Source organism: Pogoniulus pusillus, chromosome 19 (assembly GCF_015220805.1).
Source record: "Pogoniulus pusillus isolate bPogPus1 chromosome 19, bPogPus1.pri, whole genome shotgun sequence".
NCBI lineage: Eukaryota > Metazoa > Chordata > Aves > Piciformes > Lybiidae > Pogoniulus > Pogoniulus pusillus.
Window position 1 is genome coordinate 2,188,847 of NC_087282.1, and position 26,025 is coordinate 2,214,871.

The window sequence follows — 26,025 nt, forward strand, 5'->3', positions numbered from 1 at the left end:
AGTTCTCAGCAGTGCGTTGCTGACAGTGTGCAGCTCCTATATGCTGCTTTTTGACCAGGGGAAGGAATAGGGGAAAGATTTGTTTAAAGCCAAAGCCTCCTGTTGTTCCTCACTTTAAATTCTGGTGCCACTTTTGGAGTTTCTCCAGTTGTCCTTAAATCAGGTAGCAGCTGTCACATCAGATATATATTAGGATAAAACAAAGGATCCAGATTTCCTAACTAGCCATCAAACACTATTACGAGAACATTTTTGCTTCAGGAGGGCTGATGGTAAAACTTTGTGTCACTACCCTGAATGGTGTCACACACTGCTGGATGCATTTTAACTAGAGCTGCATGGGTTTAAGTATTCTAGAAAGTAGTTGTGACATAAATATATGCTCGTGTTCGAAAGGTAAACAAAACTTACCATCACATATTGCCTGTGATCCTTTTTACTATTTGTTCTTTGCCATATGTGCACATTAGATTTTACAGACAAGTAGATGTGATCTCTGCCCCTGAGGGGCTTACAGTCTAGATTAAATATCACATGGAGATGAGATGTTCTTGTTGGTATTCTCAGTAGGGAAAGCCAAGGGTATGGTAGGCACTGAACTATCCTTGCTTGTCTGAAAAACAGACCTTTCAAATCAAGGCTGAAGCACATCAATAGGAGAGAGAGCACAACTGCTCCTGATTTCTTCAGAGGTTTTGGAGTGCAGAATGCTTACCTGATGTCTGTTTCTAGCACTGCTGTTGACACTTGGAAAGTTCTGTGCAAACCCAGATAGTTTACTATTAGCAAGGCATGCATTGCCTGTCTGGACTGCCAGGGGGGTTCCAGATTACAGCTTTAGTTGTGTTAGACCTTACAGCACAGCATAAAAACTCATGGAAACTCATGAAAAAAAACCTCATGGAAAGCAGCATCCTGAACACATCTGACTTACAAAGTGGAAAGTCAATATATTTGAGATGAGGCAAGTGTCCTCTCTGGCTGCACATTTCTGCCTCATTCCTTGCTGTCCTTTGTGGTAATGTCCTTAACCCGTCACTTGTGTGGATCCTGATCAGTCTCATAACTCTAACTCTATGATTTCTTCTCCTATATTTTTCCTGTCTTAATTTGATTAGATCACGAATTTAGAATATAGATAGTGAAATATATAGCTTAAGAATTATAATTAAAAAGAGCAGCTTGTTTGCTAACACAACAGAACTTTAAATTCCCCACATACCACACTATGGATTCATGCCCTGTGTGGCTTGATCAGGACCTGTATGAGTCAACAGGATTAGGTTGTCACTAGAGGGAATTGTCTTTCCTGAGTGTTAAAGGTTCTTTACTGAGGCAATTTACAGTTACTTAAATTATGTCTGTCTGCTAATTAATACAGACCACCAGAAACTATCAGGAAATGTCACTTAATTCTGAAGAGTGGGCTGCTCTGGGAATGACGAGCCTTTGAGCTGCTGTGTCTTACCCACAATGTCTCTTGCTAGCAGGACCACCCAGTCCTGGGGTAATACAGTTTTGTTCAGCTGAATTGCAAACACAGATCACAGCTTTGAGCTGTGAGTAGAGTGGACACAGAAGAAACACTAGTGTTGACTATCAGGCAAGAATAACAAAATCTTTAACAGGAATGTTCTGGAGTGCTGCATTGTCTGGTTTTCAGCTGGAATGCACAGGTTGTGTACCACTGATCAAATGCTTGCAGCCAAAACCATTGTGGTTAAAATTGTTTTGGATAATAGACAGATTCTAGTGCACATTTAAGCATCCAGTTTCATGAGATACCTTGTGAAGGAGGGATTTCAGCAAACAGTGTCAAGAATTGCAGCTTCTACAGAAATGTGTATAGCAGCTTATAAAAAGTAACCCAAGCAGAAATGTAAACTTCTTTTTGCCAGCTGTCCAAAATCTGAAACTTTGGATCAAAATGTTGTTTTGAAATGGATAAATCTGACTCAGGAGTCCAGAGGAGGGCCACAAAGATGATCCAAAGGTTGTGACACCTTTCTTAGGCAGATAGGCTGAGGGGCTGGGGTTGTGCAGCCTGGAGAAAATTCAGGGGGGACCTTGGAGCTTCCTACAGGGAGGCTGCAGAGGGACTTTGCATAAGGGTGTCTAGAGACAGGACTATGGCAGGGGATTGGAACTAGGTGATCTTTGAGGTCACTTCCAACCTAAACCATTCTATGACTCTGCTCTACGACAAGGGGGAATGGTTTGAAGCTGAGGAAGAGTAGGTTTAGACTGCATTTTAGGAAAAAACTCTTCAGTACAAGAGTGATGAGAGTGGAATAGGTGGCCCAGGGAGGTTATGGATGCCTCCTCCCTGGAGGTGCTCAAGGCCAGGTTGGATGAGGCCTTGGGCAGCCAAGTCTAGCTGAGAGGTATCCCTGCCCATGGTGGGGTAGTTGGAGTACAGGATCTCAGAGGTCCTGGTCCCTTCCAACATGAGCCGTTCTATGATTTAAGACTGGTCTGGCTTATTTTAATTTTCTTGTAACTGTTCTGCTCTATTTGCAAGTTTGATTCCTATTGCACCTCTGAGATTACATGTTACTGCTGTGTGTGATATGCCTTTTGTTTGCATGGTTGCTACTGTTTTTTGCAGGTGTCAGCATAACTTCATTACTAATTTTTAAAACAGGGATGGCTGAGAATCACAAGAAGATTAACACAATGCATCAAAGTAGATACACTGACTTAGATCTAAACAAAAGCACTTTGTGAAGAAAGTGGTACTGTTTTCATTGCTGTTACAAGCATGCCCAGCATGCCACGTATTGAAATAGTTATTACAACACACTGATGTGTTGCAGATAGCTTATATTGTCTGGTTTATCTCTAACTTGTAAAATTCTGCAGAGTTTCTGAGCCTATGTATGTTGTCGTTGTTGGGAACCTCACTTACTGTTCAGCAGGATTCTTGCTGAAGTTCTCTTCCTCTGCTGCAGCAGTCACTTGGCTTTTCTTCTTACTCACTTCTTCAGTATTCTAGAATCCTGATAAAACCAAGTCAAGCTTACCCTGGGAAGCTGCTTTTTTTCCCCCAAAAAGCATCTTTTTTTTATACTTATGTTAGTGCAATCAGGAAACTGTAGGTTCAGCCTCTGGAGGGTTTCTTGCTCCCTAGGAGTGGTATTGGCACGCTAGGACACAGAATGCTTGTGGGATCCAGCCGATCAGCATTTACTAGATTGGCTGCACTGTGCAACACAGTAATGAAAGCAGCATTACTTGGCGTCGTTTCTTTATTGTTAGGAACAGTGCTGCATGAATTCCTCTTCCACAGCTGAAGATGGAGGTTGTCTTCTGATCATGAGGGTACTTGGTATTTATCAGAATTGGACCTACCCTAAGGTCCTTCTGCTGCACTGCTTGCTGATACTCTTTGTTAAAATGCTGAACACACAGAACTTTGCACAGGCAATTTGGAAACATATAGTAATGTTCTGTGGTGCAGCGACAGACATCACTCACACTGTTTAAATTACTGCTACTGCTCTCCTGTTATTTGTTTACAGTTCTATTGGAGCAAGGGGATGAATGCAGATGTAGCAGCAGTATTAATTCCTCAGGGTTCACAGATAATCAATTCTTTTCATATTCTGTTTTCCACAAGTGAAGCTTTCAGCTGAAGAGGAGAATGGTTTCAACCTTCCTTCTCCTAGTTGTGGACATGTGATAGTAGCATTCAACATTTCAGCAATTGTCTTCAGTTTTGGAGCTGTAGTGAATCTGCTAAGGACATAAACAAGCATATTCAAATCATTACTTTGCATTATTCATGTAGCTGGAAAAGATTCGCTCTGGGTAGACAATTACTGTGTATTAACATCTTGCCTTAGGGCAGTTGAAATGGTTTTTAATGAGGTGTTACCAATCCTGAATATCTTTCATTTGCCACTTGACCCAACAATTTATTTTTTACCAGGACATCTTGACTTAAAATACTTAGCTTGAGATAGGGATTTTGTTAATCGCATGCTATACTTAAACAGAATGTTTATTGCTATGAAAGACATTTATTACATTAATCCATATTATTCTAAATAATGACAAGCAGTGCCCATAGATTGAAACTAATCAGAATTTCCTGAGCATTCTCATCCTAAGAAGCACCCTGTGAAATTAGTATTCAGGTCATGAAAACAACTAATGAGGCTTCAGACCTATAAAAGTCCACTCAGACAAACATCTGCCAGTGTTCAAGACAATATTCTGGCCCTGGCATCTGCTGTGACCTGAAGGGCAGAGCAATATGAACTAAACTAAGACAGTATTTCAGATAATTTGAGATCTAGGGACTGTAAGAATAAAGAGAAGAAAAATGTTTCTTCCCGAAGCATGGTGACAGAAAAATCCACTGCTCAGTCAGAGAGCAGCAGGCTGAGTAGGAAAAAGATTTGAACAGTGTCTGTTGAGATGATATGGCTCAGGTACTTGAACCACACTCTAACTAGCATGGATGAGTAGTACTCTGCACCTGCTTGTGCTTGGCAGATGAAATGATGTTTCTGAAAGCTTTTGACATACCAAGTCTGTCAGTGGCTACTAGTTCTTCATGTGAACACTTTGGCTGTGGTAAGAGCGTTTATGCCAAGGCAGTCCTGGTCAATAATACAGCAGGGTAACTAGAGCTCTCGGAATTCCTCCCTTCGCATGCTCTTCATAGGGAAAACCCCTAAGATTTAACACAGTACTGTGAGTTTGGAGCTGCAGACAAAATCTCTTTCATCAGGATTATGCCTTCAGACAGTTAGATGTCACATGGATGATAAGAGGTTGTAGATGTACATGTGGCTAGCTCTTCTGTCTGCTCTTAGCTCCACAGCACAGAGTGGTGCTCATGGTAAAGCTGGTTTGGATACTGGAGTATATAACCATACCAGCACAGCACTTCTACCTGTTCTTTTAAATACAGTTCAGGCATCTTTACATCCTTCCTTGCTGCCATGCTGGTGTTCCCACACTGCCACATACACTGCTGTGCAACAGCCTGGATGTCAGGATGGAGACCATCAGCAAGTGCAAATGACAGTTCAGGGACCCAGTATAAGATTCCTCCACTTTTTATGAGATCACAATAGAGCTGACTTGGGCCCAAATAAGTAATCTAGGAAGAGACAGACCTGACACAATTTAATTTATTAAGAAATGGCAGTGATCCAGAACAAGAGGTTGACCACTGCTAGGTGTCTTGTGGGAACGTGAGGTGCACGAATATCATTCATCATGGTGAGTGGGAGGGGATACAAGGCAGAAGGGGATCTTCCTGGCATATATTCCAATACAATTCAGTTACTCTGCTGGAGTCTCCTTTTCCTGTACATGTAATCTATGTTGAATTAATTTGTAGTTGGCTGGATTTCAAACACATCAGGTTGGGTTTCATGTATGTTGATGGCTTTCTGATGGTAATTAGGCCTCCATCTATGCTACCTTGTAACAGAGCTGTAGCTACTCTGCCGGTGCAAGCCCTTGCAGTTGCCTGGGTTTAAACTGCTACAGATTTCCCTGTTTCCCAAGTAATGTACAGTCTGAAGAGGGGTAATGAGTTCTCTAATTATTCAGGAGAGCTTTTATTGTTGAAGAATGTAACACCCAGTGCATTAAACAGGGGTGTTTTAGCTGCAAGACTTTACTGCTTCTTCAGCTCTCCAATGGCTAAGAATAAATGGGATAGGGTCTGTATGGCTTCCTGTCAACCCTCTCCTTGGAGGGAAAATACTAGAGATGTGTTGTACGTTGTTTCAGAGCTGAGGCAGAAGAGAGTAGTGGAAGCAACTCTTCAATGTCTTTTTTTGCAGAATGGAGTTGTTAGGTTGGGGTTTTTTAAATTTAAAGAAATTTCCCCACCAGCTGCTTTGCTGATCTGTTCATGGTCTGGTCAACCTGAAGACTACCTGATTTTAAAAAGCATAAATCTCTGGTATTATTTATTTTATTTGGAGCCAAGGGATGCTTCATGCACTTGAAAATGAAGACACCCATTTCTGTGTCTAAACATACAGTAGAACTCTCTCTTCCAGTGAGTTAAATCCAAAAAGCTGAGGAAAATATGGATAGTGAAACTTCGTACCATGAGTGCTGGGATGAGCATGACCTTTCTGGAGCCCAGAGGCTTCCTGCATCGCCTTGCAAGCAGAGCCATAGCAGAAGTCCATACCATACTTAGGCCACCAGCATGCCTGCAGATGATTTTGTTGGCTGGAGCAGTCTTGCTCTGCCCATGCTCCAAGCGAAGCACAGCAACCTGAGTGTGGGCAGGACGTGCTGAAGCTCAGTGGCAGCACTGGGCCCAAGCTAATGCTTTTAGAAGGCTCTTTTAAGTCAGTTCAGCATTGTGTTTAAAAAGTCTGCTGTATGTATCTAAGTCATCTGGCTAAGTAGGGGCAGAGCAAGCCTGTTTCTGCCTGTGAAATACCTTCCACCTACCCAGTTCTGGGCCCCTCAATTCAAAAGAGGTGTTGAGGTGCTGGAATGTGTCCAGAGAAGGGTGATGAAGCTGGTGAAACCCTATGAGGAGAGGCTGAGGGAGCTGGGGGTGTGCAGCCTGCAGAAGAGGAAGCTCAGGGGTGACCTCATTGCTGTCTACAACTACCTGAAGGGAGGCTGTAGCCAGGTGGGGTTGGGCTCTTCTCCCAGACAACCAACAACAGAAGAAGGGAACACAGTCTCAAGTTGTGCCGGGGGAAATATAGGCTGGATGTGAGGAGGAAGTTCTTCCCAGAGAGAGTGATTGGCATTGGAATGGGCTGCCCAAGGAGGTGGTGGAGTCACTGTCCCTTGGAGGTGTTCAAGAAAAGCCTGGCTGGGACACTTAGTGCCATGGTCTGGTTGATTGGCCAGGGCTGGGTGCTAGGTTGGACTGGATGAGCTTGGAGGTCTCTTCCAACCTGGTTGATTCTATACCTCTATTTAATACAACCTCTACTGCATTTGGCACTTAAAACTTTTTTTCTTCAGGAGCCTGAGGCAGTGGTTGTAATTGCCAGCTCCTAAGTAGCTTCTTCAAAAGAAAACCTTATTTATTCCTTCTTGCACACAGCACCAGTGTTAATGGTGTTGAAGATGAGAGAAATTGTCCGTTTCCCCCCTTACCACTGCCTTTGTTTTCCCTTACAGCAGTAATACAAGTTTCTATAAAGCAAGCAGCTTCCATTCATTTTTTAAAACATGAATTCTTCATCTCTTTGTTTCTACTGAAATACTCTAAAATATTTAGCATTTTCCTGTTATGTTATGAGGAAAAATGTAACTACCAAATCTAGAAGACACTGCTTAGACTGTTCCACTTTTGAAAAGAACTTTGGATTCAATATGCATCTTAGACTGGAGGCATCATTGTTAATACCCAAACTTGGGCTTTTCAGCTTCAGTATTGCAGAGTGCTTCTTTGAAACAGGAGTGGACTTTCCTTCTCAAAATATCCACAGACCACAAAGAAATCTATTTAATGTATAATTACCAGTAGGGTAAATATGGCCTTCACTTTCCAAACCATTTGTTTATTCAGCATTGTGGTTGAAATCTGCATGCCTAAAACTCCTCCTCCTCACTGGAGTGAGATCATCTGAATAGTGGCAGGTAAGCTCAGAGAATTTTTCAAAGGTTATTTGCAAGGTGTCACATGTGAGGACTGAACAGTGATATTATGACCAAAATTATATCTGCCTTGTCTGTTACATAGTCAGGAGTGTGGAAATTGTGCCTTGTATTCTGTTAAGTGTTGTTCTGATGATGAAACAGGAGGACTGAACCTGAATTTCCTCTATGAATAGTAATACTAATTTAAAAAATCAATAAACAAAACAACACACCAAAGATCAGTGTCATTGGATACAGCTTGCATGCTTTACCACACTGTAGGCTACATGAGGAACACCAGGTAAATAATAAAGCATTGGCCTTTAACACAGCATTTCAGGAGGTTGGGTGATCAACACAGCAGAAGTACTTGTTGGCTCTGGGAACACATCCAAGTTCAGACTGTGGTCAAATGCAAAGATGACTGAAGTCCCAGTATTTCCTGAAATTAGCCTTTTAGGAAGTCAGACCCCAAATATATAATTAAATCTGTCATTCTTTGGGGAAAGGAAAAAAGCATCCTTGCCTACTATATCCAGCTCTTCAGCTGTGTGGTTCTTGCAGTGTTTTAACTAAATCAATGTGAAATGGAGAAAATTTGGAGCATTTAGTTGAATGACTTAATTTTTAGAGCAGAAAAAATATCACTAATGCTCAAAAAGCAGTAAGACTTCTATAGTGTGAACTTTCTCAACAGAACTGGCTTTGTACTTGCACATAGTCAAAATCTAGAGAACAGGAGTGTGTAAAATGATCTGCACTGGAATCCAGAGGAAAGAAGAGAAAATCAGACTTCACAGGAACCTTACCATAAATACACAGAAGATGCAAATACATGGTGCTGGTGTGCTTTATTTGGCTACACTGAGACATTGAGTACTGCTGTCTTTTCTTGAAGAAAACTCTGCATTTGAAGTAAGACTTCAAAGAACAGAATGAAAATGCTGCTCTTGGCTATTTGCTTCCAAGGGACCTTATGGAGGGTGTGATGTTCTATTCAGTGAGAGCTCTTAAAGCATCTTATCCCTTGCTTGCCTGCCATCTGATCCAGTTCTCTCTTAACCTAACAAAATGTCAGTTCCTTTGCTGTATGTACTGGTATGTAGGTGTAAGCATGCATGTTCTGTTGCCTTGTTCACAATCTAGCCATTCTTAAACGCCATACTCAGGGGGCTGCTTTAATGACAGAGCCCAAGTGGGACAGTGTTGTTCCATGCATCCAGGCGCTCCACTGAACAGATAAGGAAGAGATGCTCTGTTACGAGCGGCTGTCCTCTGTATTTTCCTTTAAATCAATGTAGGTACAGGTGTGCTCTTTTCTCCCCATGAGGACAGTACTCATGTGTCATGGGCCCAGAGCAATGACAGAGATTGGATGCATCTGATGGGATTTTTTCCACTCTGTTACAAGACTCTTGATTCTTCCTCCCCTAGCCTTTGCCATACTCTTGCAGGTTCAATAAGATACTGAGCACCACCATCTCTATACTGCTTGTGGTTGCTGGACACTAGCTGTGACCGTTGTGAGACTCTGGATCCCCCAGCCATGCAGTGCCTCCCTGTCTGCCAGTGGAGGTCAGGCTGTAATCCCTATTGTATCCTAAATCCATTGTTTACTTCAGACCACACCTGTGTACATAAATTTCTCCTGCAGAAAAAAACAACCTGAGGATTCCTCACACTGAGGGAACACAAAGGTGTGGACCTGAGAGAAACACAGGACAGTGCACACATTTTACCTGTTCATCAGCTACTCTTCCTAGGGAAAAACAGAACCTGAGTTGCCAGAGGATGTAAGGGGGACCTGCAGTGTCTCACCTGTGTCACCTACATCTTCACAAGCTTACAGATAAATAGAAACAAGATGTAAGGGTCTGCTTGCTTTGTTCTTCCAATGATAGATGTTTGAACAGCAGTCCTGGAAAGTTCTTGTAAATGGTCCATGATGGGTAGTTTTCCAACTGCCAGTTCTAATTTAAGAACCCTTTAATAAAGAACTGCTTCCAAAAGCTTTTTAAAATGATTGTAAACTTCATGGCAGGTGGGATTACACCTACAGAGCTGGTTAACTGCAGAACCTGCTCTACAGACATCAGCGAGGCAAAGATGAGGCAAGTATACATAGTGGCTGCTACCTGCAGAAAGCTGTTTGAAACAGTGTGTTGCAAACTACTGAACGCTGATTTAAAGCAGTGCCTAAATTTGCTTTGGCTGTGTTCAAAGGGATTTTCATTTCACAATCACATGTACTTTACCCAGCATACCTTTGTTTTTTTCCCTTTCCAATTACAGTGGATGAGCACACAAAGGAACAGAGCTGGAGTTTGGAAACATTTACATCTAGCATGTCTTACATTTGCAGTGTTTCTCTTGGCAACTTAAATATTATTTTAACTTGTGGTGTGATTATATATTGGCTCACATAGGGGAACTACAGAACTCTGCCTGCTGAGCATCATTAAGCACCTTGGTGCTCGGTGGGAGTTTGTTCATTAGGAAGAGAGTGTTATGAGTTTTATTCTGTGTGCATCTTTAGGAGAGAGAGGGAGGGAGAGCAAGGCAATGAGAAGACAGTAGAAGATAAATAATTTACACATACAAAATAACTAAAGATCAATACTCGTTTTTAAAAGAAGTGGTAGAAGTATTGCCCGAAAGGAAAGAAGCATCAGTGTGAGCACTATGAAAGAGGCTTTTGGAAACCTGTTGCTGCTGCTGTTTGGAAACTTGCATTATTTCTCCAGATCTAATCTGCATCACGAAAGTCCACCAGTTTGCCATATTTTGCCTTTAGGTTTATCATTTCGTTGAAGTTATTTGGCTTCTTTTTTCCTTTTTTGTTATTTTTAATCTTAGGACATACAAAAGTAAAACTATATTAAATGGAGTGTGACCTCAGAAGGGTAATGTGTAATTGCATTTTAATTATGTTTTACCCATGAATTCTACTAGCAAGAAAGAGAAAACTATAAGACTTAAAACATGAAGGCTGAAAATATCATATTAGGGTGGGGGTTTTTGTTGTTTACTTGTGAGGGGGTTTATTTCAGATTTTATTATTTTAAATCAAAACTTCATATCTGAGAATAGCCTACAGAAGATTATTGCTTTATTTCCATTTATATGTCCATTACTAGGTATCAAAGACTAAGGAGTCTGGGGATGGGGTCTTGAAGGGATCTATTTTATAGGATATGCAAAATGTGTTTGATTTTTCACCAGATTAATTAAAAACAAAACCCACTGGCTTCATTTTCTATTCACATTGGCTTTATTTGAATGCTTTACCATTCTACTGGATTCCCTGATGTATCTGTTTGTTTCTTCATGGATGTGGAGAAAAATCAGACTCCCTGTTTAGTAGATAATTTTTCACTGCCTCTGCAGTATACTCACTTGGCATGAGTGACATCCATGAGATTTTTCAAACATACTTGTTTTAACTTAGTGTGGCATGTTGCATTAGAAACAAAGAAACAGTTAGTGAAGGAAACTAATGTAAAAAATGGATATTACCTGTTCCTTTAAATTATCTCTCTAAATATTTTTTCTCTATGAAAATAGCAAGAGCTTAAGCAACTCCTGCTGTCTTGTTGTTCGACATCCACTACTGCCCATCTGCCTATTGATTGGTAGGAAACTCCAAATGGGAATTTCATCTCATTAATCATGTCACATCACAGGGATTAGGACAAAAAAATCCTTTATGCTTCACAGCAGCCATCTAATGCCCAGTAAGACAAGTGAACGAGTATGATACGGATAGAATATCTTCCCACTAATTAAAGGTCATCTGCTAAAAACCGAGAGTCAGGCTTGCTCCGAGCCTGCTGCAATCTAACTGCACACACTCCAGCTTTGCAAAGGGGAAAGAACAGTACGCAGCCATTTATAATTCAAATGTTGGTGTAGCTGAAGAGTAAAACCCATCCATTACAGAGCTCCATAGTGACAATACTTGCAATAGTGCTTCTCCCTGAATAGTTCCTTGCAAAACCCACTTCCATCGATTCCCTCTTCTTCCTCCTCACATCATCGTTAATATCCACCCACATGGCATTTCCCCACCGTTATACTCTATAATCCTCTTACACCACCACCAAAATTGTTACTGTTCTACTCATAAACCCCATCAAGCTGCATTATGAGATGCTAGAATTTTTCTAAGCCTATTTGGTACTCTAATGAGCAAGAAAAAGCAATTAAAATTGCTACAATGTGACTGAGCAGGTGAGGTGAGGTTTCCTTACAGTTAGGGCACTGTGGCAGATGAGAGGGACACACACAGCCTTGGAAGAAAGCCAACTTATTAATGGAATTTGACCATGCAAAACTTGTTGAAATCCCTCTAGAACATCAAATGCCACATTATAATATCTTTACTGAGGTCCCTGCTATTCCCAGGAAAGCTTTAATTCCCTTTTCAGAGTATGTTTTTTTCAGTAACACTTTGGAAAGCAAGGTTTGTGGAATGTAGTTTGGTTTAAATTTTGCTTTATCTCTGCACCAAATGCTCTCATCACTTAAAAGTAGGTAGGTGCAATCTGCTGTTTTGTTTGTTTGTTGGAAAATTTCAGGGAACTAAAGTTTGTTTTGACAGAATTAAGTAATTGTTTGTTGCTTTGAAGCTAAAAAAATGCTAATTCTAAAGTCACAGATATTTTGTGTCTGAAATCATTATTTATGGTTTGGATTTAAAGTCTTACAGGTCATTTTAGTCATGCTCATGACTTGAAATAAAGATCAGATTATAACAGAGATACAGCTGTAATTAAGAGACATGTTAATAAGGTATCATAGGTAGTGTCTCTTTCTAGAACAAGCACACCGACAGGGTATGGATATTCTTCTGATACAGTATTTACATCCTAAAAGTTTTGGGGCCTGCAATGACTTTGGACCATTTTTGGAGTGTATTAGCCTAAAGAGAGAAATCACTCACCAATGTTTCCAGTCATTAGTTTTACAAAGACTAAGATTTAGCAGAGGAGCTGATATAATTTTCCCCATCATCCTCCAGGAAAACTGGAGAGATCAATGATGAAGTTAGCTGCTTGCTGGCCATTGCTGAGGTGACAGGCTATTTCTTAACTGCTGGCAATTCTCAGCCTGCTCTCGGTGTAATAGACTGCACTGTCCACATCTGTAGTAGTAGTGGTGTGTTGGCAGTCTGCTGTGTATGTGCAGAGCTGCAGATTTGAAAAATCAAAAATACTTACACTCCTCTCAATGCTCTCAGTAGCTTTCATAGCTGGGACCATTACTGTAGGAAAATATCAAGGCAAATACTGTACATACCCAGTTGTTGGAAGTTCTTGGATAACCATATCCAGGACTGTGAAGTACAGTTACAAAATGTCTATGTATTTAAATGCAAACAGAATTGCTCCCACTGAATCAGCTTGCTCAGACAACAACGTCCTGGTAAATAGTTGTCCTGCTGCAGCATTTGTGCATGGAAGTTGTCTAAGCAAACAATTTATTTTAGTATAGAAAACAATCTACAATGACACCTTCAGGTTCCCAAGCCATATGCAGGAATATGATACTCCTCCTCTCTGCATCTAGAATATGTTGTGTTGTCTAGTATCACCACGTGCTTCTCCAGCACACTTGGATGCTTAACTCCACTAGAGCTGGTTTTGAAGAGCCGTTAGGATAACCAGCAGCAAAGGGACATGAATGCAACACTGCATTCAGAGCATCCACATCTAGCTGGTAGCACTTATTCTACTGGTCTGGGAGAATTCTGCTTTCCTCCATGTTCTCTGCCATCTCTTTTTGTCTCTTCTTTCATCAGTCTAATTTACCTCATCTACAGTGTGCTGCAATCGCAGCTTTACTTACAAGCCATCCTGTGCTATCTCTTGTGCCAGTCCATAAGCCACTCTGACAAGTCCACTGATCAGGTCTGGTTTCCTTTCAGCTGAGTAACTGCAAGCCCTAACCTGATACCAGTCCTTTTTTATTTTATTCAAACAAGCTCTAAACAACTCAAAGCTCCTCTTTCACTAGTTGGAGCTCAGTTTATCCCTTCTATTTCTGCTTCCCCTTTCCATTCACATGCTAATTTCCTCTCTGTATTTATTCCTGTTTATCTCCACAGTCAAGCCCAGATTTACCAGGTTACTTAATCAAGTGTTTTCTGACCCTTCCTATTATTCTGCTTTTCACCCCTCTGCATTTGAAGCAAATCCGATGCCCTCTCTGTTCAGAAACCACGGCTGTTAGTAATAGGTCACTGATTCCAAAGGAGATCCAGGCTCCCTGTGCTTTTCTCCTCTAGTTGCTCCCTCCCTAGCCTGAAAAAACTAGGACCAGTATTACACAAGAGATTGTTCATACAAGTCAGCTTCTTAGAGGTTTTCTGAGGATGATTAAGGACATGCAGGGAAAATAATAGGAAAAGATGTTATAATTTGTTTGAGCTTTTTAGGTCACATCTACATACAGGAGTGCAGCTTCATGTTGCATGGCCAGACTGGATCAAAAGGAGCTGCTGTGTCAGTACAGCATAGCTGAGTAGTACTGAGAGTATTGCCAGCAGCTGCTGAGTGCCCCATTAAGGTGTGCTGGCAGGACTAGGTAACGGTGGCTGGAGAACATGGATGCAACTACACAGCAGGGATTGTCCTCTGGTGCTGATGCACTGTTCTCTGCACTCCTCCTGCTTTTCACAACTAAGCCCAACAGGTTCCTGAACCAGAAGGTCTTTGCAGTGTGCTGTGATGCAGATGTGTATCCTTGCAGGAGCTGAATTTTGATCTTATAAATCTGTCAATACTGTTTACTTCCTTGTGTAGTGACAGGCAATCACCTCAAGTCTGACAAATATTGAGTAATCTACTCAACCTTTTGCCATGCAGAGGGAAGCTGACAAATCATTCTTCCTGCCTATCTTGTTTGTACCAACTTTTGTGGCCAAGGCACAACACTTTTTCTCTTCAGACAGCACAAACTTCTGTGACATTCAGCTAGCAAGTCAGCCTGTGTGCAGGAACCCTTACACTTGCAAGTGGCATAATTCCCATTTTTCTTTTCAAAGAGTTATTTCACATTCATCATACTGTGAGAGAACAGGCACAAAATAGGTTTGATACCTGAACATTAGAATTTGGTCCAGCATTTTCAGCCAAACAGATTTGAATGAATTTTGAGGCATTTCTGCTATCTTTGCTACACATCAATACAGTTGAAATGTAGAGAAAGTGCCAAAACCAGCTGCTTTGAAGTTAAGATAAAAACATCTTGAATCTGCCCAGCAGGATAAGGAAACCACTTTTAATATGTTGCTTACACTCTCATGTACTGCTTGCCAAAAAGACAGTATGTTAAAAGTTACTAAACTATTTACCTTTTTAGCTTACAGATTGCAGTTAGTGTTTTGAGCCCTGCTGGGCTGTTGCTGGTCAAAGGCATGCTAGTATGGCCCATGGCACGGAGCTGCATGGAGTAGGCACCCCTAAGTCTGTGGACAGGGGCCAGGCAGTCCTCTGATCTGTGCCATGACAGTGTGAGCTGGGCAAGGACAGCACTCCATAAGGAAGCATGGAGCAGAGCAGGTGTGTTGGTGTGCAAGTGCCTTGAGGGCCAGGAAGCCATTGGCTTCTACATCTGCATATCTAGGGAGCTTTGGGCTGGGAACAGGATGTACATCCAGCAGGTGGGCATGGCCCAGGCCTGCTGCCAGGAGCTGGCTTTGCCCCCTTGGCTCTCACTGCGATGGCTGCAGTATGCTGCCCTTGCTCACTGGCTCCTGCACCACACGCGGCTGGGAGTAGCTGCTCAAGAACAGCTTCCCAGGGAGCAGGAATGCACTGTAGCTGATCCTGATAAAGAAGGTTAATGAAAGCTTCTAGCTTCTGAAGTGTGGATTGTCAAAACGAGTGGAATGTGGGCAGTTGAGCCAGCTTTCATTTCTGTACCTGCATTTTCCAGTTCTGGAAAAGGAGAAACATAACTTTGGGGTTCAAATGTTCTTTTTCTTTATGCCTCTAAATATGTACCTGCAATGTGTTCAGACTGCTGCTAACTAGTGTGTATTTGTCATTCCACATTAATACAGAGTTGGGGTACTGTTTTACACAAGAACAGTTCTCTCTGATTTGAATCATGGGAGAATCCAAAGGAAGGGTGCAAGTGAGGTGGGAGCAATCCCTTTAGGCACCTAATTCATAGCATATATTAATTTCCAGGGTTTTGTAGTAAGCAGAAGTTTAGCAACTATGATTTTATGAAAATGACAATTGAAGAGGACATCTGGTGAGAATTCATTTATGCCTTTTTACATTTTTAACAACCTGGCTATTTTTACTCTTCTCATCCTCTCAAAGGGAGTACAATGTAATGAAGCATGGAGCTGGAACTAGGCCACACCTCAGCTGGAAAATGTCAAATTCTATTATGCCATCCTCAAAAGCATAAATCATAGCTTCACATTTTTAAAGGTATAAATGAGGGAGGGAACAATATGAAACATTTATTTGGAATCATACAATGTATTTATAGTCCAGAAGTGCAGAGTGTGGGTTATTGTTTATGTAATACAGAAGCATACCCAGCATTTGAGGGTTGAAATCTGTAACACAGAAACATACCCAGCATTTGAGGCTTGAAATCTGTAACACAGAGTATCTTCTCTTTGCTGAGAAAACCATTTCAACATTGTTTACTTTCTTGCATTTCATTTTTATGGTTGCCTGCTAACAAACTAACCTGCTTAATGCCAGGAACTACCAGTTGCCCTGTAGCTTGAAACCTTTCTTTTATATATATATGAGAAATACTTTTAATGGTCTGAAGTTTAAAACCCCCCATACTGACTAGAGTGATACCCAGGGCTCCCATCTCGAATTTTTAATATTCAATGATACCTTTCACGGATTCCTTCCCATGTTTCATTGGTTAAATTATGCATGGGGAGGAAGTGCCTGTCTCTTTGGCAGCAGCAATACCATACTTCATAACTATTCAAATAAATAAATAGCATTTACTGGGCACTTAGGAGGAGGATGGGGGATTGTTAAAGTCTCCTGCTTGCTCTCACACTTCCTCTTTTCTTCAGCATTCCTTTTATTCCAAGAAGTTCATGTTACCCGAGTCTGGCCCTGCTCACAATTAATTTGTCTTTCTGGATATGTTCTGTACTCCTCAGCTCTATAACACAGAGTTTAAAATTTGTGGGGACTGGTATGCTGCAAGTGCATGTGATGATAGACCTCTGCCAGTCTGTTTGTCTGCCTTTTTTGTCTTGGGTAGCTTGCAGTAGATGAACATCTTGGGCTGAGCAGTTAAAGCACAGGGTTGCACAAGAAAAGGCTGCTAGCCTCTCTGATCTCCTTTGTCTAGCCAAGCTCCAAGATGTGTATTAGACTGATTATAGTGATTATAGACTATAGTATCTTTCCTGTATAGCAAATAGGCTACATTCATCACTGTATAAGTGACTAACAGGTGGCATGGACCCAAACTGCTGCCACCTGAAAGCTTTTGCTGTACTAAACCAGTTATTGTACAAATGATGGTATTTCTTATCTAGTAAATATGGGCTTCATTTAGATGGCAACTTCTATACTTGTACACTTATAGAGATCCTGGTTAAAGCTATTCAGAAACAAATTAGTCAGCTGAAAAAAACGTCTGTAAGAGCCATTAGCAGACCAGAATTCAATGTGTTTTCTGAGGCACATTTTGTTCTGTGCAGACTCTTCTATCTTACATGCAGGGGTCTTATTATGGCACACTCTGGTATGTGAACAACACCTCTGGTATATTAGTTCTTGTGTCTTCATCCTGAGAGATTTGTACAGTTTAAGGTTTCAAGAAGAGAATTTATTTCTGATGTAGATGGAGGGCAGGGGATGAGGATCTTCTCTAATGAAGGATATCCATGTTGTAGTTCTGTCTGTAATACATGAGAAAGTCACACTAGAATATAGGACTTCAGTCTGTGGTGCTCCTCAGCTCCTAGAGATATTTGTCCCCTTGGGATCTGGCTCAGTACAAGCAAATTTTTAGTTATTTAGTAGAAGTCAAACTATGCTGGAGGAGCAGAGATGACAATTACATATACTGCTTTGGCCAACATTTATAGACCTGCACCAAGACATAGTCTGAAGATAAGAGAGAAATCTTTGCATCTGACATGGATCTGATTAAAACCCAAATTATGAAGTGAAGAACAGGTGGAATATACTACTCAGCCTGTTTTGCTGAGGACATGCAGTGCAGAATTCAACACCTGCTGGTGTTTTCCAGCTGCTGAAAGCCTGTATCCCTGTATCACTTTGCTGGAGGCCATCCAAGAAATGACAGAAGTTTCTATTGTCACATCATACAGATTCATTGGAAATTCTTCATGTTGTACTTGAAGGTGAAAGCCATGCAAGCTGCTGCATCAAAGCTGTTTCAGGTAACCCTTGCATGGGCTGGGGCAAGAAGGCAGAATTTGCTCTGCTTAGTGATATACATGCCAACTAGTATACATATAACCACTATACAAACTTTTTCTTCTCTTTGCTGAGAAGGCCTTGTAGATTCTTTGCTACTTCCAGAGAAAAATCTTGAACTAAATAATATTCATGCTGTTTAACTTCATCATGTATCATCTATTTTCAGCTTCTGTCTAAACAATGTTCTTGTGCAGGGGAGTTTTAGTGTTAGGCTTTCAAAATCTTATCTACCATTCTGTTCTTACTGATTAAACTTCCTTGGCTTTAAATAGTCTGCCTGAAGTCAGTGCAGAATGGATTAAAAGAGGAGAACTCAGCTAATTTGGAAGGAGTTTAAGAAGCTATTCTTAAGAGTTATTCTGAAGAGTTCTTAAGCTATTCTCAAAGGTTTAAGAAGCTGTTCTTCAGCTGGAGGGTTGCAAGGAATACTCAAAGATTGAACATGTTGGTTGGTCATGTGCAGTGTAGGCATTGATTTTCTTTCCTTCCTGACCACTTCTTCATGCATGCAGCATGTATCCACTTGGGCCACACTGCTGTGTGACAGTCACCCTATGAAACAGACGACAACAACTTAGCTTTAAAAAAATGCTGAGAAACTTGGGGGGGTAGTGGGGCAGAAATCAGGGCAGTTGCCTGACAGAGCTGAGCCGTCCCAGTTGTACCTCTGCAACAACAGGTACAGATCAGGACAGTGGAGAAAGGTACTTTAAGAAGGCATTGTGGAAGGTGGAAGCCCAAGCTGCCTTGGTCCTTCACTCTGCTGTGAAACCCAGCCAGGGAGCTCAGTCTCACAGACGATGCCTTTCCTTTGCCTCCAGGACAGGAGCAGCGCTGTCTGTTGCCCAGCATACTGCTGGCCCAGGTGAGTGCTTCTCTGGACACGGGAGAGCAAGGAGCAGCACTGCAGATGAAAAGCATCACAACACCACCACCAGCTCTTGGCAGTCAGCAAAGCGTTAATGTTCAGAGTATTTTGCTCAGCCCTAGACAGACATGCTGCTGCTAATTTTCAGCTACCCTCTCACACTTAGTTCAGAACTCAGCAGAAACTGGGTTTTTTACTGTTTGAGTAGACATTTGGCAACTTGTGAAGCGTCAGATGAGTACTGGTGAATCTGAGAACTAGGGTGAACGTTTATGTCAGGGAGGGAAAGAAAATCTTCAGAGCAGAAAGCACTGTCTAACCTGAGACTGCAGGTACCTGAAATAAAGTAGGTTTAAACTAGTCTATTCCACTTACATTACAAGCCAAAGCCCTGCACTGCTGACACTTTGCAGACTCGAGCAGCAAATCCTGAAATACAGCTTCAAAGGACTAGCTGCAGACTTGAGATTTAATCAGTATAAACTCAATATGGTAAAGGTTTAAACCATGGCCAAAATATAATATAGCATGAGATAAGATGGCTGAGGAGTCCTATCTGAAAGTGCCAGCAAGGCAGAGACCACTTTGCAGGATTCATCAGAGAGACTTTGTTGCTGCTCTGGAAGTTTCTGTTCTGGAGAGGAGCCACAGGCTCGCCACTGCCTGGATGTCCAGTCTGACATCAAGGCTTCAAAAGGAAAAGACCCCTGAGGGTCATGCTGCAAGCTTCCCAGGGTGCAGTCTTGGTGCAGAGCCCTGCTGCTTTCTGTCGTGCTGCAGAGAAAGGCACAGGTGCAAGAACTCCTTTTTCCTGCTCTTTTTTTTACCACCCCTGGGACACAGTCACTTCCCTGTAGATTCTCATCTAAGTGATGAAAGAGTTGGTAAATCTAAAATGTTATTCACTGGGCTACTGTTACAAAATTTCCCTATTAGATTTATCACTGCTTCCATTAATTCCATTTAGTCTGTTAATTTAGCTGCTATTAATTTATCACAGCTTTCTGGGCTGTGTTTCTTTTTTCCCCTCATCTGTGAAGTGCTCAATGTTGACAGTGACGGAAACCTCACAGGAAGCATTGACAAGGTTTGAAAAATAATTCTGGAGCCCTTGTGTTGCTAAGGAAGTTTCATCAGTAGAACCAACTATTTGAGATTGTTTTCTCAGCAGTGCATGAGATAAATGAGAACTATTTCCAGATTCAGTAATTTTGAAATCTGAAGGAAAGATCTTATCAGTTTGCTGGCCACCCTGAATGGAATACATCAAGGAAGATTAATAGGAAACAGGGATACCTGGCTTGGTTTGGAGGAAAAAAAACCAACCCTGCAAAACTATTTGAAGTAGCTGGGTTCACCTAGTTCATTTTTGCATTAAATAGAAACCCTATGTATTTGCTATAACTAGTTTTTCATTAGACACTGCTAGGATAAGCACATTGTTTCATGAAAAGATGCCATTTATTAAAGCATAAAAGGGAATATTTCATGTACGCTTGGGCATCTTCCACATTTGTCCCAATGTATAAAGGAATCTCAGGGAAAAAATACTCACACAAGTTTAAGGTGCAGCTGTAGTAGACGTCAAAGGGATTTTTGTCCCTACCAACTCCAAAATCTGACTGTTTTGACATTCACCATCCCCAAATATGTGACAAATATATTTAACAGACTGACAGATGTGAACCCAAAAGCCTGTCATAACATCAGAGAATCATTTAGACTGGAGAAGACCTTTAAGATCGTTGAGTCTAACCATATCCCTTAGCACCATGTGTATAAATACAAACAGGTATCAACCTTTGCTTCTTGAGACTCTTCCTTCTCTATAGCAAGCCCTAATTGTATTTGTTAAATAGGAAGTATCCCACTTCCATAGCAGTAGGAAGGACTGAGACCACGAGGCAGGTGATGTTAGTGTAACTGCAGCGTGCTTGCAAGATCCAAGGGGGAACACATGACAAAGAAACCCTCTCCACATCTGAAGTGTTCCAGCTGCATCATGTGGGTCTGGTTTGAAGATTCCTGATGAAGGCAGGCAGGCAGGCAGCTATCCTTTTCCTTGGCCAATAAAAATAGATCACATCTATTATTGGACTCTGAACAGAATCTCCATTTCTAATTCTCATAGTCAGTGACTATGACTCACTAAATGCATTTCTGAAGTCCGAGATTCAAGAACATAAAGATAGTGGCCAGCTCCTCACCTGGGGTAGATCAGCAGAATTTCTCTGATGTGTGTTAAAATGCCTTTGTGCAGGATGTTTCTTATGCTGTTAAGTATTTCTGTTTTCTGATGCTTTGATTTTCCTTTTTCTCACCATTCTGGAAGAGTTTCAGACTACCACCCCATGAATGTCTGAGTTATTTTGGAGGCTGTCTCTTTTTTAACTGATGGGGTTTAGCCCCTGTGGGACAATGTAATATAGGCTCTCAACATTGGTTTATCTGATCAGAGCACTCCAAATGTGCTCTTTGCAAACAAATTCCTGTAAACCACAAAGCAGGGTTTAATCTATATCCTTCTCTAGCTGTTTTCTGCTCCTGTAATGTAGCTGTGTTTTTCTCATGCACGATTCTGTCATAGAATGGTGTGTGTTGGCAGGAACATCAAAGATCATCTCATTCCAATCCTCCTGCCGTGGGCAAGAGCACTTCCATAGACCACTGAAAGCCTCCATCCAACCTGATTTTGAATACTTTTAGGATTGGAGCCTCCACAATGTCTCTGGGCAACCTGTTCCAGCCCCTCACTACCCTTAGGAATTTCTTCCTGATGTCTAATCTAAATCCAGCTTCTTCCAGTTTGAAGTCATTATCTCCTGTCCTGTCTCTCCATGGCCTTGTAAAAATTCCCTCTCCTGTGGCCCTGCTTCAAATACTGGAAGGCTGCAATGAGGTCTGTCCAGAGCCTTCTCTTCTCCGGGGTCAGTACCCCCCACTCTGTTATCAGGTATGTGATACCTATTTCCATATTTAAATGTGTGTTTTATTGCATGTAACTGGGCTTGGTGTATGAATTCCTGCATATAAACTAGCCTACAGAAACTGAATTGGAAGATTATGATCATTAGCATGATGGGAGGTGGCTTTTTCTTCTTCTCAGTGCCAGAAGAAATGCTTGAGCCTGCAGTGTGTTGGAGCTACAGCCAGTCCTTGGCCAAGAGGTCAGTGCCTCTGGGTGTGAGTGCCTGTGCACGTGTGCAGTTTGGAGTCAGGCACTTGCTTTAGGTACTGACTGCACATCCTTTGATTGTGTCTTGATGCAACAAGTACATGGGTTTGGAAAACTTTCAGTAGCAGCCACCAGTAGATTCTCAGGCAATGCTTCCCTAAAGGCAGGCAGCCTGGCCAGAGGATTTGAAGGTTCTGCTAAGTCCACCATCCATATTCTCACAAGGATTTGCCTTCCCCTCTGCAATAGTCAGCTTAACCTGAAAGGAAGTTTAAGTACACAAGATTGCAACACACCTTTCTGAGTGTGCAGTTCTTGTTTCATGAGCGTGCGCTTTGGGCTACAGACACTTCCTAATCATGCTCCTCTTTTTCCCTTCCCAATCCTACCTGCAGCCTTGCCATTACCTTGTTGCGGGGAGTGTGTTGTCCTTGGGTTTCTTTTTTGTCAGGTATTGTTGTATAAAGAAAAAGTAATGCAAGGTAATGAGTAGATGCTTCTGAAAAGGCAGCTGTAAATCGTTCCAAGACTGTCAGTGTTCTGCAGTGGCTGCTGGAAGAACAGATGTTAATGGATCTCCATGCAGCAGAGCTTTACTGTTTTACTGATGTTTCCTCATCTAACATAGCATTTGGAACAAGCCCTGTATCGTGGGCAGACTCTCTGCTGAAGAGACACTGATTTCTGACAAGGAGTCCTTTGGCTGTGGGGGAGCCTATCTATAGCTTCTCTTTAAGTGCTCCTTGATGTGTATTTTGAGACACAATGCCTAAGAATACAGCACAGAATATGATCAGGCAGAATGCAGGAAAAAAGCTGCTGATTACCATTTGTATTTTTAGTCTCCTTATTGCAGGGAAATGCCAAAAGCAAACTTCAGCAGGCAGATCTGACTGGATTATTCCTCCTGATGCTGCAAAGCAGTGAGACAGTGTCACAAACTAGATTAAGACTCATAGTTTATACTGCTGCATAAAATTGCCAAAATTATATCAAAATCTGTATTGTGCATCATAAGTTAACGTAAAAACTCCAAGCCTTTTTTTTTCACTTTGCCTGTTTAAGCTGCTGGGCAAGTTGTTGCATAAATAAATATATTTTCTTCCTCTGAAAGTGTGTAATATTAAATGCTGTGTTGTTGGCATAAAATATAAGCTGATCAGACAGACAAAGATTATTATTCTGACAACTGCATACACAAGGGTATCGTTGTACATTGAATTTCAGTGTGTAATATGGTATAAATCTTCATGAGAGACTCAGCTTTTATTGGCTGCACAGAAGGTGCTTTTCCTTATTAAATACAGGAGATGGTCCCAAGGGATTTTTTGAAAATATCTTTATCCATTTTTTTCATCCAGTCTCTGGGCTCTGGAATGCTGGCAGAGACTGCTGGGTAAGCATTTCTCTTCTGAGTGCCTGGCTAGAGATACAGCCATGCTTTAGCACTTGGGCTCCTGTAGTGCTTTACCTCAGCAGAAGCCACCAGATCCCACGCAAGCTCCACCTTTCCTGTTCAATAAATGGGGGGTGTGCTCTGTAAATTAGGTGTGTGTGCACTCTGTAGCCTGCAGGACTGCAACAAAAGGGGAAAAAAAGCTTTAATTCAATGAAACATAGAGAGTGAAACACTAAAATGGCAGTGCTGGGTCTAAGTTTAGACTGGATGGCTTTGGAGGTCTCTTCCAACCAGACATATTCTGTAAAGTTCTGTCAAAGGCACATGGGTAGGGTGCTGAGGAACACGGTTTAGTGGTTGTAGGGTAACAGCAGCAGCAGGCTGCTAGGTGAGCAGTTGGTGGGCTGCTAGGTGAGCTCTAGGTGAGCAGTTGGACTCAAAGGTCTCTTCTGACCTCAACAGTTGTATGATTTGGATTCTGCACATTTGCCACTCCTGGCACTTGCTGACTGTTCCCATCCATCCCCATTACAACTGCTGAGAGCTTTCAGGGCATGGGGTACCGACAGTTGCTCTCGCAGCCAGACATTGCATGTGGTGGATAAAGACACAGAGTGAGATACCCTCTGCTTCAGTTTCAGCTGCATGGAATATTTTCCTGGGCTCTAGCTTGTACCTGTTGTTCCTTGTCATGAAAAGAAACACCACTGAAAGAAGCCTGGCACCTTTATCTTGACACCCACTCCTCAAGTATTTGTAGACATTGATTAGATCCTCTCTCAGCCTTCTCCAAACTAACCAGCCCCAGGTCTCTCAGTCTTTCTTCATAGTGGAAATGTTCAAGTCCCTTAATCATCTTTGTAGCTCCCTGTTGGACTCTCACCATCAGATCTCTGTCTCTCTTGAATTGAGGAACCCCAAACTGGACATGGTATTCCAACTGTGGTCTCACTGAGGCAGAGTAGAAGGGGAGGAGAACCTCCCTAGACCTTCTGTACACACCTTTTCCTTAATGTCTCCCAGGGTGCCATTGTCCCTCTTGGCCAGAAGGGTCCCATGGAGGGCTTGCTGTCCACTGAGACTCCAGCGTTTCTCCACGGAGCTGCTTTCCAGCAGGACCACCTCTAGTCTGTACTGGTATTTCAGACCCTTTTAGAGCCCATATGAAAAAAAAAAAGCCATTAAAATTTCAATGTATATTGGCTTGGTTTTTTACAATTAATAGCATTAAAGTCTTCTTATCTGCCCAAAATCATCACCTTTTTGTTATTATTATTTTAAATCCTGGTACTTTCTGTTACAGCTTTATGGTTTGATGCACTTAAAATCCTTGGCTCTACCAGCATTTTTTATACCACTACCAACTATAAAATCTGTATGCATGAACTTTATAGCATAAGTGAGGAGGGTGGAATTACTGTGGTTAAAGCACACATTATTAGTGTTGTCTCCCTTGTGTATTATTATGTTGAGAGAGAGGGAACAGCTCTAAGGACAGAATAACTGTTTTCACTATCCAGAGGATGATGAAATTGCAGTTATCGGTTTCAAAATTAGCCATCTCATGCAAAGTTACACTATATAGAGCTGAAGAACAAAAGCAAGTGCATTTTGAGGTGCTCTTCAAATGAGCTCACAGTGCTTCTGAATTTCCCAGCGCTCCTTTAAGCACATGGAATACTAGTGGCAGCCTATGGATCGATGACAGGGAATGCAGCACACACTGCACTTGTCCTCGTGCACCTACGGGCAGTTTATAAGCCACGTTAAGTGTAACTTGAAGGGCTAATCCCATTTGTAGTCACTGCATATTTGCTCACCTGTGCATGGACATAGGGAAATTGCCCCAGTGAGGAATGATTTGTTTCAAGTGAGTAGTTCATATTCTCTGTCATCTGACTCATGTATACCATGAGAAGGAGATGTTTTGATCATGGTTTTCACAGTCTGATTTCCCACTGTTTTCTCCAGCGAGAAGCACATAAATGTGTCTTTTAAAAGGAGAGTTAGGAGGAGCTGTAAGATGCAGCATGTGTTTGCTTCCTGTATCTGTCTCTTGCTGTAAAAACTTCTAAACAGATCTTTGCATTTTTTCAGAGTTGGGTTTATTTGGTTTCAGCTAATGTTTGTTTATAGTTTAATTTTTCACTGGCTGCATCCCAGTGTCCAGCCATCAGTGACTCTGGAAGGAGATAATCTGCATGGATTGTCAAAAACAGTGATTCAGGCAGGAAGCAGACATGGCACACAGCAAGGGAACACCAACCTAAGTACTGCTTCAGCATCTTCCAGCTCTGCTTGGTGTAACTGTGTCACCAACCGTGGCACTTCATGGCTTCACAAATCCTTTTCTTTCTTTTCTCTGCACATTTGGAGCATTTTTCCTTTGTCTTAATTTGTGAAATTACTCTTTGATCAGATGTGAACTAATGCCCCAGCAGCAGGTCTCCAGGTGAACCCCATGAAGCAAAGAGCTGCCTCCTTTACCCTGATAGTTCAGTGTGACAGCCCTCGTTTCATGTGTTGAACGCTGATAGTCATTCTC